Source organism: Felis catus, chromosome D2 (assembly GCF_018350175.1).
Source record: "Felis catus isolate Fca126 chromosome D2, F.catus_Fca126_mat1.0, whole genome shotgun sequence".
Lineage (NCBI taxonomy): Eukaryota > Metazoa > Chordata > Mammalia > Carnivora > Felidae > Felis > Felis catus.
The window spans coordinates 10,998,551-11,014,241 of NC_058378.1; the positions used below are offsets into that span (position 1 = coordinate 10,998,551).

General features: G+C 41.0%; 1 long non-coding RNA gene across 2 annotated transcripts in view; it reads right to left on the reverse strand.

Annotated features, from left to right (window-relative positions):
• Positions 1 to 534: 534 nt before the first annotated feature.
• The window catches only part of LOC123380738, a 121,589-nt gene continuing 106,432 nt past the window's right edge, over positions 535 to 15,691 (reverse strand). For both annotated transcript variants that reach the window (XR_006586849.1, XR_006586850.1), the window contains exon 3: positions 535 to 662. This is a non-coding gene — a long non-coding RNA (uncharacterized LOC123380738). The remainder of the gene's footprint in view (positions 663 to 15,691) is intronic.

A 15,691-nucleotide genomic window follows, 5' to 3' on the forward strand; every position in this document is an offset into this window, starting at 1 on the left:
ACGGTTCATGGGATCAAGCCCCATATCAGGATCTGTGCTGACAGTGTGGCACCTGCTTGGAATTCTCTCTTCCCCTCTCTCTCTCTCTCTCAATAGATAAATAAGTAAATAAACAAAAACTTTAAAAAAACTATGGCTCTTCTCACTTTAAAGCATACAATCTGCCCACCCTCCACTGTTGCCATTTTGCTTCAAGTTCAAGGGAAGACAAGGCTACTCTTAATTTTGTGAGAACCATTTCTCCTTCTCCTACACTGGGTTTCCCTCCATTATTTAAAGCAAACCCATCTTTATGGATGCCTAAGGATGAATGAAATCTGGCAGGAATACTGAACAAGAAACCCCATAGGAACAAAACACATTTATTCTTTTCTGAATATAGCTTAAATTATAGGCTACTCTCCAGCAGTAATAATAGTTAGCATTCAAATGTTAAGAGTCTTTACTTCTACTAAACCAGGCCCTCGTTATTCCACTATAATTTGTTAGGCTCCATTATAACAGGAGTATTTTTAATAAGCAGTACGCACTCACTCACTCACTGTGTAGACGGCCATTTGAGTAGCAAAGCGTGATGGCTCCATTTTGTAAGTGAGCTCCTGGTTTTTCTTCTGAGAAGAGAAATTGTTTTCCCCCATAGAAATGCCTGCAGGGCAATATCCCTGCAGATGAGAAGGGAAGGAAATGTGTGTTAGGAGTATGATTTCTTCTCTAATGTTGATTCTTATTTTTGAATTGAATAAGACTTTTAAATGTGCTTTAAAATATGCAGGGCCTCTTTGAGCATTTCCACCAAATCACATTCTGGACCCTAATCTCATTTGCAATAGCTCCACATTAAGCAAGGATGGCTGTTAGTGAGCTGTAGAGTGGTGGAGGGAAGGAAATGACTTATCCCACGGGTCAGCAAAGAACACAACTGAAAACTGCAGTGAGTATATTAAAACCATGAGCACACTTTTCAAAAATAATCTACCCTTCAATTGCTCCAGACCCTAAAAATAAGAGCAGTAAGCCTTACAGAGACAAGAACTATGTATCACAAACCTCTTTTTTTTTCTCCTCCATAGCATAGAGTTCTGTGCTCACCAATTAATTCATGTCCTTACAAATTTTGGAGCAATTGGAATATTCCAGACACTGTTCCAGGCACTGGGGATTCAGATGTGAAGAAAGGAAACAAAGCCCTGTTTCCCTGGCAATTACATTCTAATCTGGAACATGCCATGTGTTCAATAAATTGGAACAGATTTATGCAAAGGAGAAAAAAGTTGTTTTTGAAAGAGAGAGAGTGTAAGCAGGGGAGAAGGGCAGAAGGAGAGAGAAAGAGAATCTTTTTTGTTTTAATGTTTATTTATTTTTGAGAGAGAGAGAGAAAGAGAGAGCAGGGGAAGGGCAGAGAGAGGAACAGAGGATCTGAAGTGCGTTCTGCACTGACAGCAGTGAGCCAGATTTCAGGCTTGAACTCACCACCCAAGAGATTATGACCTGAACCAAAGTTGGACACATGACCAACTGAACCACCCAGGCAGGTACCCCGAGAGAGAGAGAATCTTAAGCAGGCTCCATGATCAGTGCTCAGTGCTCAGTGCAGAGCTCAACATGGGGCTCTATATCACAACTCTGGGATCATGGCCTTGGCCAAAATCAAGAGTCAGATGCTCAACCGACTGAGCCGCCCAGGCATCCCACAGGAGAAAGGTTTTAATGTCTCTGTGTACCTTTCAGTAATTTAGGACTCAGGTAAGTAGAAGAACTCCAGTGGTAAAGATATTCCTTTACATGTGACAGGTACCTTTACACACGCTATAGAACTTTGTTCTGCCATCTCTTCAAATAAAGGGGCACCTGGGTGGCTCAGCTGGTTAAGAATCCAACTCGTGGTTTTGGCTCAGGTCCTGATCTCCTGAGTTCGAGCCCCACATCAGGCTCCACGCTGACGGCGCAGAGCCTGCTTGGGATTCTCTCGCTCCTTCTCTCGGCCCCTCCCCTGCTCACGCTCTCTGTCTCTCTCTCAAAATAAATAAATAAACTTTAAAAAGTATTAATAAAATAGATAAATTCATAAGTAGAATGCCATCAAAATAAATGCACTCTATGACTTTCTGCAAACACACACTCCCTCTGGCACTATGCAGGGGAAGAGGACCCCTCAGGGCAATACTTAACCTGCTTTGTGAAGTGTCTGCTCCCAGGGGGGCCTTTTTACACTTGTAAACAAACCCAGTCCCCTCAACTTCTCCAACTTGGAGGCCCTCCTCAGCTCTTCTTCACGGTCTCTCCACTACTACTGGATCATTCGTAGTTCTTAATACTTTCCATGCTAAGTTTCCTTCAACAGTTTCTTGCGAGAAAGATACTTAAGGAGAAGAAAAATACCTTTCTGTGACTTTTTTAAATGAAGAGCATAAAGAAGAAATTCTGAGTTGCCTAAAAGTCATTTCCAGAATTGCACTGTATCACTTTACCATCACACTTGATCCGTGATGGCTTCAGAAACAGGCTAAAAATGTCTCCAGTTGTAAAGGCTGCTTATTAGAAATGTATTTCTACAAGAAATGGCTTTCATTGTTCAAGGCACAACGTGACCTTTCTTCCCTGACGACCGAAAAGGCAATTTTGTGAGACTGAGATAATGAAGATGTTGCGGAGAACACGTGGGCTTCTAAAATGCCATTTAACATAGTTTTCTTTAATGGTGACTCTGGTTTTTGGTTTCTCTCCCTTCCCAGCTAGAAGTTTGCGACTCTTCAGAGTAACCCATCTTTAGTAAAACAAACCGAGCTGTGGTTCTAGAAATCTTAAGTAATGTCACCAGTGCTTTTTTACAACTAATGTCAAGCTCATTTCATCTCCTCCTGTTAACAAAGGTTCTGTATACACTTTTCTACCAGCTAGAGATTAAGCTACAACAGTAGATATTGAACTGGTGAATGGATTGTAAGATGCAGAAACATGGTATTTACATTTAGGATTCCATTTCCTTTCAAATTTCAAGAATAAAATGTCTGGGGGCGCCTGGGTGGCGCAGTCGGTTAAGCGTCCGACTTCAGCCAGGTCACGATCTCGCGGTCTGTGAGTTCGAGCCCCGCGTCAGGCTCTGGGCTGATGGCTCAGAGCCTGGAGCCTGTTTCCGATTCTGTGTCTCCCTCTCTCTCTGCCCCACCCCCGTTCATGCTCTGTCTCTCTCTGTCCCCCCAAAAAATAAATAAACGTTGAAAAAAAAAATTAAAAAAAAAAAAGAATAAAATGTCTGAATTTTGGAAGTGAGACCCACAGAACCCAGCCTCCATGGTCTCTTGGGTTTGGATGAAACAGTTTCCACAAAGGTTGGTCTGAGGACTGACCACATCAGAATCCCCTGAGACTATTTTATTTTATTTTATTTTATTTTATTTATGTTTATTTATTTTTGAGAGAGAGAGAGCGCGTGCCAGCAGGGGAGTGGCAGAGAAAGGTGGAGGCACAGATTCTGAAGCAGGCTCTAGGCTCTGAGCTCTCATCACAGAGCCTGATGCAGGATTTGAACCCACGAACTATGAGATCATGACCTGAGCCAAAGATGGATGCTTAACTGACTGAACCACCCAGGAGCGCCTCTCTGAGACATTTTTAAAAATTCAACATCTAGGACGTCAATTCACACTAAGATTGAGAACACTCAAGATGCTAACCAAGGCAGTGCATTAAAAAAAATAATGTTTATTTATCTTTTATGAAAAAAACAGAGCACGAGTGGGGGAGGAGCAGAGAGAGAGGGAGACACAGAATTCAAAGCACAGAATTCAAAGCAAAGAATTCAAAGCACAGAGCCCGATGTGGAGCTAGAACTGTGAGATCATGACCTGAGCCAAAGTCGACTGCTTAATCAATGAACCACCCAGGTGCTCCAAGGCATTGCATGTACCTTGGGTGATTTTTCTGCACACTGAGAACCAAATATACTAGAGATGAAGAAGTGAGAAAGATAAGAACTAGAAATTTTTTCCTCTTCATATTCCACCCAATACGAAGTGACTGTTTCTTAAATATGTCGATTCTTCGATCCCTTAGCTAATGGCAGTAATTAGTAGCTAAGACTAGAAAAGGTGACATAGGGAAGAAAGAAATCACCAAGGAAATGGTTCATACACACACACACACACACACACACACACACACACACACACAATGGCCCTTGGTTGCTTCTCTTACTTATTTGGATATTGCTTTTTAATAGAATTAAGTCATACCAAATCACTGGAAAGAAAATGTTTACAATTTGATATTCAAATAAATAACATTTGACTCTAATTAAAACATGTTTAAAACCTGATTCTTGAATACGCTACCACCTACCTCCTAACCCATCGATGAGCCAATCGAGACATTTAACGGTCACCATAGAAGGATGTCTTAACATAACACATAAACATGTTGAATTAATGAGAGTTTTCAAAAATAACAATGAAAGTAAGTTCTGGTAAAAGTAGAACTACAATAGTTACTTTGGACTGCCTTTAAGGGAGACCTGAAACTTGACAGGATTTCCAACACAAGTGGGATTTTCATAGGTAGAAGAGATTAGAGAAGGCATGCCTGAAGGAGATGGTCAATTGCTTAACTATTTTACAGATCTGTCCGTTGTTTACCGAAGGCAGCATGCAAGGACGTCAGCTTAGTTCAAAAGTAGAAAGAAGACCAGGTTTCTTACTTTCCCCAAGATAACAATTCTGTAAGATCTCTTGCCAGGAGAAAAAATTACTCATTTTCTCCTTCTTTTCCCTTCTTTCTACTGTTCTTGGTTATAGATTTTTTTTAAGAGAAAGCATTTTTTAAAAAATAACGTCCAAATAGATTTTGCACTTGGAGATACCAAGGGGAAAGATGAATCACTGCCTGACACGAACGCGGCTTCTTAACAGACCAATTAATCATACGGTTGGGGCCCTGGTCACATATCCAGACACCCACTCCTCGTGCCCAAAGGACATTTTAAACTCACCTTTCAATTCCCAGGTCAAACTTCGTCTCCTCTGCAAATTATTTTGTCGCCCACGATCAGAATCAGGTGCTTAACCCCTGTGCCTCTCGGTACTTTCTGACTGTTTTGCAGCAATTATCACCCTGCTTTGCGATACTACTTCTGTCCCCTTGCTCCACTAAGGTATAATGACTAAGTTATGAACTTCTGTAGAATTGGGGTCTTGACTTTTTAAACTTGATTTGTTCATTTTGAGAGAAAGAGCGAGAGAGAGAGCATGAGCAGGGTAGGTTCAGACAGAGAGATGGAGAGAGAGAGAATCCTAAGCAGGCTCCACACTGTCAGCGTGGAGCTGAGCTGGACGCAAATCTCGGGGCTCAATCTCACGAACCATGAGATCATGACCTGAGCTGAAATTAAGAGTCTGACGTTTGGGGCGCCTGGGTGGCGCAGTCGGTTAAGCGTCCGACTTCAGCCAGGTCACGATCTCGCGGTCCGTGAGTTCGAGCCCCGCGTCGGGCTCTGGGCTGATGGCTCAGAGCCTGGAGCCTGTTTCCGATTCTGTGTCTCCCTCTCTCTCTGCCCCTCCCCCGTTCATGCTCTGTCTTTCTCTGTCCCAAAAATAAATAAACGTTGAAAAAAAAAATTAAAAAAAAAAAAGAGTGACGTTTAACCAACTGAGCCACCCTGGTACCCCTGGGGTCTTGACTTTAAAAAAATAAATAAAAATTTAAAAAGTATGCCCAGAATGGCACATGGCAGATGCTTAATGTTTGATGAATGAATTAATGAAAATATAATATGATACCAAAGAGACTGTGCGAGACCCAGCTGAGCGGGGAGAACAGAGTCCTGACACCAGCCTCTCTGATCTCCCCCAATCCTATAACCATTCATGTCTCACTGATCTTATTTCAGTTCTAATCCTCTTATGGTAGTTTCCTCTGCCTGCAAGTGTCTCTGATGCTGCAAAGATTAGGAGCAAGAAAATGCTCCTGCTGTTGCATAACTGTGTCCACTCCCTGACTGCCCCTTCACTGTCCAGTTGGCAGCAATTTGGTTCTGGAGCATTCCACCTTCCCACTGAAACCACTCAAAGATCACCGGTGACATCCTACTTGGCAAATAGTCACATAAATTCTAACTTTTTAAACTCTTCTGTTTTAAATGAATAAGTTGAACCGTCTTAAAATCTCCTTCTCCCCGGACCTCTGTGACACTCCTCCTTACTTGGGCTTGACTAGGTGAGTCTTGTTGCCTGTCACTCTTTCACTCACTCCTTACTTAAAGCTCAGTCTCCTTGGGACTTTGTGTCTTAGCTCAGTGCACATCTACTCGATGGTTCCCCTGAGTGATAGCACCCGCTCTTGTGATGGATGCCAATGACACCAAAATGAGCATCTGACACCCCCTCAGTTTTAGATGCCCTTATTCTATCATTGTCCATCTTCAAACTAAATTGAATTTCCTAGAAGCAGTACTTGAGATGGAGATTCTGGGTTTTTTCTTAATTTTTATTTAAATTTCAGCTAGTTTATATACGGCATAATATTAGTTTCTGGTGTACCAGTTAGTGATTCGATACCCAGCGCTCATCACAAGTGCACTCCTTCATCCCCATCACCCATTTCACCCACAAGATATACAGACATCTATCTATTGATCGATCGATCGATAGATAGATACATGTAGATATATATGGCATCACATCATTTTATCCATTCATCAGTCAAAGGACACTTGGGCTGTTTCCATAATTTGGCTATTGTAGATAATGTCGCAATAAACATAGGGCTGCATGTATCTGTTCGAATTAGTATTTTTGTATCTTTTGGGTAAATACCTAGTAGTGCGATTGCTGAGTCCTGGGGTGGTTCTATTTTTAACTTTTTGAGGAACCTTCATACTATCTTCCGTAGTGGCTGCACCCGTTTGCATTCCCACCAACAGTGCAAGAGAGTTCCCTTTTCTCCATACCCTCACTAACAACTAGAGATTCCTGTATAAGGGGTTTATTGAGGGAACAACAAAAATAAGGTTTTTGGCTATGAGTCTAAGGTGCCTGTCGAGCACCCAGGTTGAAAGAAAGCAAAGGCATAACCTGAAGTCAGTGTATCAGTTTAAAATACCAAAATGCCCAACTCTAGAGGTTCTAAAAAATCTCAACTTTATTGTAGACTTTTTTTTTTAGTTGAGATTCTCAACTTTTCAAAATAAAATGTTTTTGTTGATAACTCTGTGGTGATATAACATTTTGAAATACTATCAAAGATCTCTGGTTTGGGTATTTCTTTTTACCTCTGACTCTTTCCCTAATGCATCTGAGCAAATACGCATTCAGCAACTCAAAAAAGGGAGGACAAAACAGACAGAGAGGTCTAAATTCTGGTAAGAAACCCTGGGCATAATATAAATCTGGGCATAGATGTAGGAGAATATCTGATGCCTCGGGACAGGACTTTCACGTCCTGAGACTAAAAAAGTTCTACAAGTTGGGGCACAGGAGCAGAGAGGATGGCTAGGCGAGGAACAAGCAGGGCTTAGACCTGACTGGACGTTGAGAAGTGGCCTAACGCCTGCTTCTGGAATGTAGGATCTGACAGAAATCCAGAAAGCTCTCAGGAATACATGAGCTTATTTCCAAAAGAAACGCCCTAGAAGAGAATGGAGATGTGGAGAGTGTAGGCATCTGGTCCTAAGACAGCCACACCAACGTCCTGTGCCCTGGGGGAGGGGGGGGGGTGAGGGGACAACATAAGGACACCAAAGTGCCCCGAGGGGGTCCCTGAGGTAGTAAAGGGCCTCAGCAGAGAGGACCTTGTGGTTAGGCATGAGGGGTGACACAGCCGTGACCCAGGAGAATGGCGGGCCTGGGAGAATGGCAGACGTAAAAGAGGATGCTTGGACAGACGAGATAGAGAAAAAGATACCCCTAATGCCCAGGAGCACAGGGAGCAGCAGAGGAAGGCTCCCCCTGATCTGACTCTGATTACTGACGTGAGCACTCATTAATAAAATTTAACTGATTTTTGAAAATCAAGAAAGTTCTACTTCTTATATAGATCAGGCTGGAAACCCAGATAAGCAACTAATGATTCATCTTGTCTGAAAATATAGCTTGGGCCAAGAAGAAAGTATTTTTACTGCATTATATTTTTCTCATGTGCAAGCAAGAATACTGAGAAGAAATCACCAAATTGTGAGTCCAAGGACATGACTGTGTGTACACACACACACGTGTGTGTGAGAGAGAGGTGTTTTTGATGTCTATGTGTGTGAGGGGGAGTGTGTGTGTGTGTGTGTGTGTGTGTGTGTGTGTGTGTGTGATGTATGTGTGTGTTAGGGGGAGGATGTGTGCATGTCGGTGTGTGTGAGGGTGTGTGTATGTATGATATCTGTGTGTCAGGGGTAGTGTGTGTGTGTGATATCTGTGTGTGTAAGGGGAAGTATGTGTGCGTGCGTGTGTGTGTAAGGGGAAGTATGTGTGCATGCGTGTGTGTGTGAGGGGAAGTATGTGTGCGTGCGTGTGTGTGTGTGTGTGTGTGTGAGGGGGAGTGTGTTGGGGCTACATCTTGATCAAGTGCTTTTGGGGTAACTTATTCAGGGAGAGGGGCTCCAAGCCTCACATAAAATTACCTCTTTGTGACAAATCTTTTTTCCTTTGGCCCTCAAAACTAATTAGATATTAGTATTATTAGTACTAAATACAAAACTTGCTCCAATAATTATTACAATTCATCAATTCGAACTGAAACACAAATAGTGTTTAAAATCTAGTATATGACAAGCATGTAGCAGCATCTTCAGAAATTATTGGTGAATTCGTTTTCTCAGGGCAGCCTGGTCCTAAATGTCAGGCCATGTTTGGGAAGACTCAAGATCATTTTCAAATGAACCCATAAGTCAAACCCAATCACCATCCATCCAAGGACAAAATATGGTATTAAGGCTGGGTGGTCACTGTCCCTGGATGGGATGGGAAGGCCCAGATTCCCTCAGGGCCCCACGGGTCACTTTGACACTCTCTGTAATAACTGGTATGGTCTGTGCAACCTGCCTGGGGTGGTGACGACTATGGTATTTTATTCTCCTCGTAAGAATATTCCCCTTTCTTCCCTTACAGATTTATGGAAACACAGAGGGTGCACTAAAGCTGGTTTGAGTTTAGTCTGTAACTTCTGAGTGTGCATTTCTATGTAAAGGTCCAGTTCATTCAGATGGAGAAGAATCTTTTCAGAAATAGGAAATAGGGCTTAACCGAGCTCGTACACATTATGATTATGTGAGGTGAGGTGAATTTTAATGGCTTCTTTTCCTAAATAAATAATAAATAAGTGATGATTAGTTGATCCCTAAGGACCCTCTCAGCTCCAGTATTCTGTAATCAAGGTTAAGTAACAAGCCTGGTGAGAGGGGGGTGGAGGCCAAGGGCACATACGTCTTCCCAGACCATCTGCTTCCCTAAATATTTTATTCTGTCAACATGGCATTCTCCCAGTTTATTCAAATCCCAGAGTTGTATTACACTAGAGAGAAATATTCACTTCCCAAGTCATCAGGAAGCTCCTCTAAGATGGACTGGGTCTTGTCCCCACCTGTAGTGAATTTATGAAGAAGCAGATTCTTTTAAAATCTAAATATCACATTGAGTTCCCAGACACATCTTCTGTGTCACACACATTTGAAATAGAAAGGCATGCATGGCATTCAGCAATCTTGTATTAATATTTGGTTTCAAATCTCTGAAAAAAAAAAAAAGAATCAAAGAATCCCCCATGTAGCTCTGCCCCTCTGCTTGTCCAGACATGTGGTTGTCTCTCCTTTTCTGAAAAGTCTCTGGAAAAGAGATATTTCTATTTCTCTTCTTAATCTGTCTGTGTTCAATGTTCTTTATGAAAGAATGGAGCATTCTCCATGCAGGTTTCAATGACAACTGAAGCCTGTTACCCTCCCACCCTTGGCCTACGGTCTACAAAATGGGATCCCTAGGAAAACACTTCCTGCTCATTCCTTCACATGCGATACTCACATATCGTCCTAAAGCTGGACAGACACTGAGCAACAATATAACACTTCCCCCTCTCATCTTCCTTCCCTTAGAAAGCTCCTTCTTCCCACTCAGAATCTATACAAACAGACACCCCTTTTAATTCTGGACAATGTTGTATGGAAAACATGGTGGAACTTTGTATTATTTGTCAGAAAACAAATTGGATAATTTGATGTTAGTTTAATAAGGGTTTAACCATTTACAAAGGAGGAATCAGAGTTTAAGGAAAGTATCAAGGCATGGGACAGTAGGATGGAGCTTAGAAGATGGGGAGCCAGCACCACCTCTAAACCTGAAAGGGTAGGGGGTGGTTACCCAACCTAAAGAGACTGTTGTTTAGCAAGAGGCTCCTGAGAAAGACTGATCTTTGGAAGAGGTGCTAAGACCTGGGAGGAAGGGAATCAAAGAAAAAAATGGCTCACTCTCCTCCCTGCCAATACATCTTTTCCTGGGGCCCCCATAGCCTAAATGGAACCAGAAGTCAGAAGGCAATCTAAATGGGTCAGCCTACTGAGCCATCAGGCAGGGTGGAAAAGTGTGGGTATAGATACAGAGAGTCAAAGGGAAAGTGATCCATGTCTAGGTTACAAATGGCAGAAAAGGCAGAGAAAACGTGGCTTTTCTGGGATGGCTCTGATTCTGAAATTTTCAGCATCCAACTTATATTGCCTCTGCTGACTTTTAAACCAGGAAGCAGTGTGTATTTTTGGCTATTTCTGCCTAACGAATTACCACAAAGTTTGCAATGTAAAGCAATGTACGCGTGTTGCCGTGGGTCAGCAGTCCAGGAACAGCTTAGCTGGGTTCTCTGCAAGGCAGCAATTAGGGATGGGATCCCATCTAACGGTTCACTTGGGGAAGGGTCCACCTACTTCTAACTCAAGCCATTGGCAGATTCTGCTTCCTTGAAGCTATAGAACCAAGGGCCATGGCTTATAGCTGGCCGTACTAGACATGGCCCTCAGATCCTTGGGGCCCTCCACTGTTCCTCACCATCTAAAACCCCCAATATGGCCAACTGTTTCATAAAAGCTGGCAACAAAGAGTTCCTAAAATGAGTCCGCTAGCAAGACAAATTTTTCTACGGCATAATGTAATAACAGAAGTAGCATCCCTTCACCTTTGATATATTCTATTGGAATATATATTCTATTGGTTTGAAGGAAGTTTCTAGCCCCACCCACATTCAAGGGGAAGAAATGATACAAGGGTATGAATACGAGGAAGCGGGGATCGCTGGGAGTCATCTGAAAGTCTGTCTACTGCCCAGTACAAAATCAATCGATTTCACCATGATATCATTCTTTTTGCAAATATAAGAAGACCTGATTTGGACTTCTGAACTGGTAATTTTACAGGTTTGCTTGCCCATATCTCTTGTAATGTAAGACAGCCCATCATAGCCCCAAAGACCTAATAATGTGTATGTCTATCCCTGGACCCAAAAAGCCAAATCATGGGATGGCCAATAAACCTACCATTTATGCGGCCATCTTTAAAATGTGATTTTTTTCCCCTTCATATTCCTCTGACTGGAATACGCAATTGGAAAGAAAGAGATTAAGGCAGTTGGTAGTGGAATCAAAGGTAAAAGGGTGCCAAAAAGTAAGTTGAGACTCTAGTGGACCAAATACATTCTCAAGTGGAAATTATAAGGAAGTTGAAAAGTTGTGGATGGTAGTTGATGTAAAAACCAACTGGGAGGGGCGCCTGGGTGGCTCATTCAGTTAAGCATCCAACTTCGGCTCAGGTCAGGATCTCACAGTCCGTGAGTTCAAGCCCCGTGTTGGGCTCTGTGCTGACAGCTCAGAGCCTGGAGCCTGTTTCAGATTCTGTGTCTCTCTTTCTCTTTCCTCCCCCACTCATGCTGTCTCTCTCTTCTCAAAAATAAATAAATGTAAAAAAAAACCCCAACTGGGAGATGAGAATGAAACAGACACACAAAGGGAAAGACATGGGCCAGGAGGGAAAAGCTGGTTCCTAGGGTTGCTCTAGAGCTTAAGTTTTCCAGTTCTGGGCTACAAGCATCTTTCCCAGAAGGACTCATCCTCTCCCGTTAATTGCAGTGAGTCTCTCTTCTTTTACAAAGACAATTTCCAACATCCCTTCTCTCCTAGGGCTTGATTTTCTTTTTTCTCTCACTTAACAAAATAATTGTACCTACCTGTTAGTTTGACTATACTCTTAGGTCTTACAAAGAGCAGAGTTGCTATGTTTTTGCTTTGCGCAGTTAGCTAAAAACATCTGGCCTCACATTATAGCTGTTTTTAGGCCAAAGTAGAAAATCATGGAACATGAATTTCAAGATATGAATAGCTAAGCAACAGATAGTCAACTAGATGGTATCCCATGTCTTAGTAAAAAGCTTTACCAAAAATCTTACATCCCTGAATGTTGATTTTGTCAGATTCTTGAATGTCCTTCAATGCCTTTAAGTCAGATAGGAATTCAATGCAGTGATAACCATAGAATGAAACATATATAAATTCATTAACTCCTTTTCTACCTCTGTCATCTATGTAAGTATGTTATAATTAAGCTATATCAGGAGATTATGAAAGTTAATCCTGTTTGTTTATGTGGTATAGTATCAAACATCTTTTCCATATAAGGTACAACCAACATGCCTTTGATATTAAAGGATAAGACATTGCAAAAATATTTAATATTGCTCAGACAGTGCTCAAAATCACCGTGTACATCATAGGCTCTTGGCTTATATTCTTTTAGTAAGCTCTTGATCTTTCTAATTTTTTTTAACTTATTTTTGAGAGAGAGAGAGACAGACAGAATGAGCAGGGGAAGACAGGGAGAGACAGAGGGAGACACAGGATCCAAAGCAGACTCTAGTCTCTGAGCTGTCAGAGCCAGAGGTGGGGCTCAAACTCACGAATTGCAAGATCATGACCTGAGCTGAAGTTGGACGTTTAACCAACTGAGCCACTCAGGCACCCCGATCTCTCTAATTTTCAAAACACATATTTTTATTGCTATTAATTCTTGGGTTTTGTTTAACCATATTATATGCCAGAGACTGTTATCCAAGTTAATATTTTTCTTTGAAGTAATAGTTATAAAGACATAGTATAACAACTATAAGAAACTCCATTCAAAATTCAAATAGGAAAGGTTTCTGGTGTGATACTAAATTAAATGACAAAAGCTCAGATTGTACATTTTAATCTTAACTACATAAAAAAAACTGGATATAGATATAACAAAATATTAACAAAGTATTTTCTTTTTTTAACTTTTTTAAATTTACATCCAAATTCGTTAGCATATAGTGCAACCATGATTTCAGGAGTAGATTCCTTAATGCCCCTTACCCATCTAGCCCATCCCCCCTCCTACAACCCCTCCAGTAACCCTGTTTGTTCTCCATATTTAAGAGTCTCCTATGTTTTTCCCCCTCCCTGTTTTTATAGTATTTTTGTTTCCCTTCCCTTATGTTCATCTGTTTTGTCTCTTAAAGTCCTCATATGAGTGAAGTGATATGGTATTTGTCTTTCTGTGACTCATTTCACTTAGCATAATACCCTCTAGTTCCATCCAAGTAGTTGCAAATGGCAAGATTTCATTATTTTTGATTGCTGAGTAATACTCCATTGTATATATATACCACATCTTCTTTATCCATTCATCCATCGATGGACATTTGGGCTCTTTCCATACCTTGGCTATTGTTGATAGTGCTGCTATAAACATTGGCATGCATGTGCCCCTTTGAAACAGCATACCTGTATCCCTTGGATAAATGCCTAGTAGTGCAACTGCTGGGTCATAGGGTAGTTCTATTTTTAGTTTTTTGAGGAACCTCCATATTGTTTTCCAGAGTGGCTACACCAGCTTGCATTCCCACCAACAATGCAAAAGAGATCCTCTTTCTCCGCATCCTTGCCAACATCTGTTGTTGCCTGAGTTAATGTGAGCCATTCTGACAGGTGTGAAGTGGTATCTCATTGTGATTTTGATTTGTAGTTCCCTGATGATGAGTGATGTTGAGCATGTTTTCATGTGTCAGTTGGCCATCTGGATGTCTTCTTTGGAGAAGTGTCTATTCATGTCTTTTGACCATTTCTTCACTGGATTATTTGTTTTTTGGGTGTTGAGTTTGATAAGTTCTTTATAGATTTTGGATACTAACCCTTTATCTGATATGTCATTTGCAAATATCTTCTCCCATTCTGTTAATTGCCTTTTAGTTTTGCTGATTGTTTCCTTCACTGTGCAGAAGCTTTTTATCTTGATGAGGTCCCAGTTGTTCATTTTTGTTTTTGTTTCCCTTGCCTCCTGAGACACGTTGAGTAAGAAGTTGCTGTAGCCAAGATCAAAGAGGTTTTTGCCTTTCTCCTAAAGGATTTTGATGGCTTCCTGTCTCACATTTAGGTCTTTCATCCATTTTGAGTTTATTTTGGTGTATGGGGTAAGAAAGTGGTCCAGGTTCATTCTTCTGCATGTCGCTGTCCCGTTTTCCCAGCCCCACTTGCTGAAGGGACTGTCTTTATTCCATTGAATATTCTTTCCTGCTTTGTCAAAGATTAGTTGGCCACACGTTTGTGGGTCCATTTCTGGGTCCTCCATTCTATTCCATTGATCTGAGTGCCTGTTCTTGTGCCAGTATGATACTGTCTTGATGGAAGAGAAATCAAGGAATCGATCTCATTTACAATTGCACCAAAAACCATAAAATACCTAGGAATAAATCTAACCAAAGAGGTGAAAAATCTATACACTGAAAACTATAGGAAGCTTATGAAATAAATTGAAGACACACACAAAAAAAATGGAAAAAGAGTCCATGCTCCTGGATAGGAAGAACAAATACTGTTGAAATGTCAATACTACCCAAAGCAACCTACATATTCAATGAAATCCCTATCAAAATAACACCAGCATTCTTCACAGAGCTAGAACAAATAATCCTAAAATTTTTATGGAACCATAAAATACCCTGAATAGCCAAAGCAATCTTGAAAAAGAAAACCAAAACAGGAGACATCACAATCCCGGACTTCAAGCTATACTACAAAGTTTTTTCTTTTTTAAAAAAATGTTTATTTTTGAGAGAGTGAGTGTGTGAATAGGGGAGGGGCAGAGAGAAAAGGAGAGAGAGAATCCCAAGCAGACTCTGCACTGTCTGCACAGAGCCCAATGCAGGGCTCAACCCCAAGAACCATGAGACCATAACCACAGTTGAAATCAAGAGTTGGACACTTAACCGGCTGAGCCACCCAGGTGCCCCATTAACATAGTTGTTTCTAGGAATACAATTATACATGTTCTTTCTCCTTCCATCTCTACATTTGCCAAATTTTTATAGTGAGAATGGGTTATGTTTTATTTAGAAGAAAACAAACTTTATTAAATAAACACAACACGTTTATTTGAAACTAGTTAAATTATTATCTTTGCTGAAGATTGTCTTTAAGATATCTTCTCACTTTTTACTGTCCAGTGGGATTTAAGTTCATTGTTGCCATATTGATTTCACTTTTTTTTTTTTAACCGTAACAGTGTTGTTATAAAACTTCCCTAACTGTGCTGATATAGTATTCATACTAGTTGTCACAAGATCTCATTTATTCCACAGGAGAAAGAATTTTAAAAATCTTTTACAAATGCAGCCTGTCTCATATTGATCTTGAGTAACATAAAAGTTTAGTATTAAAAGCTTA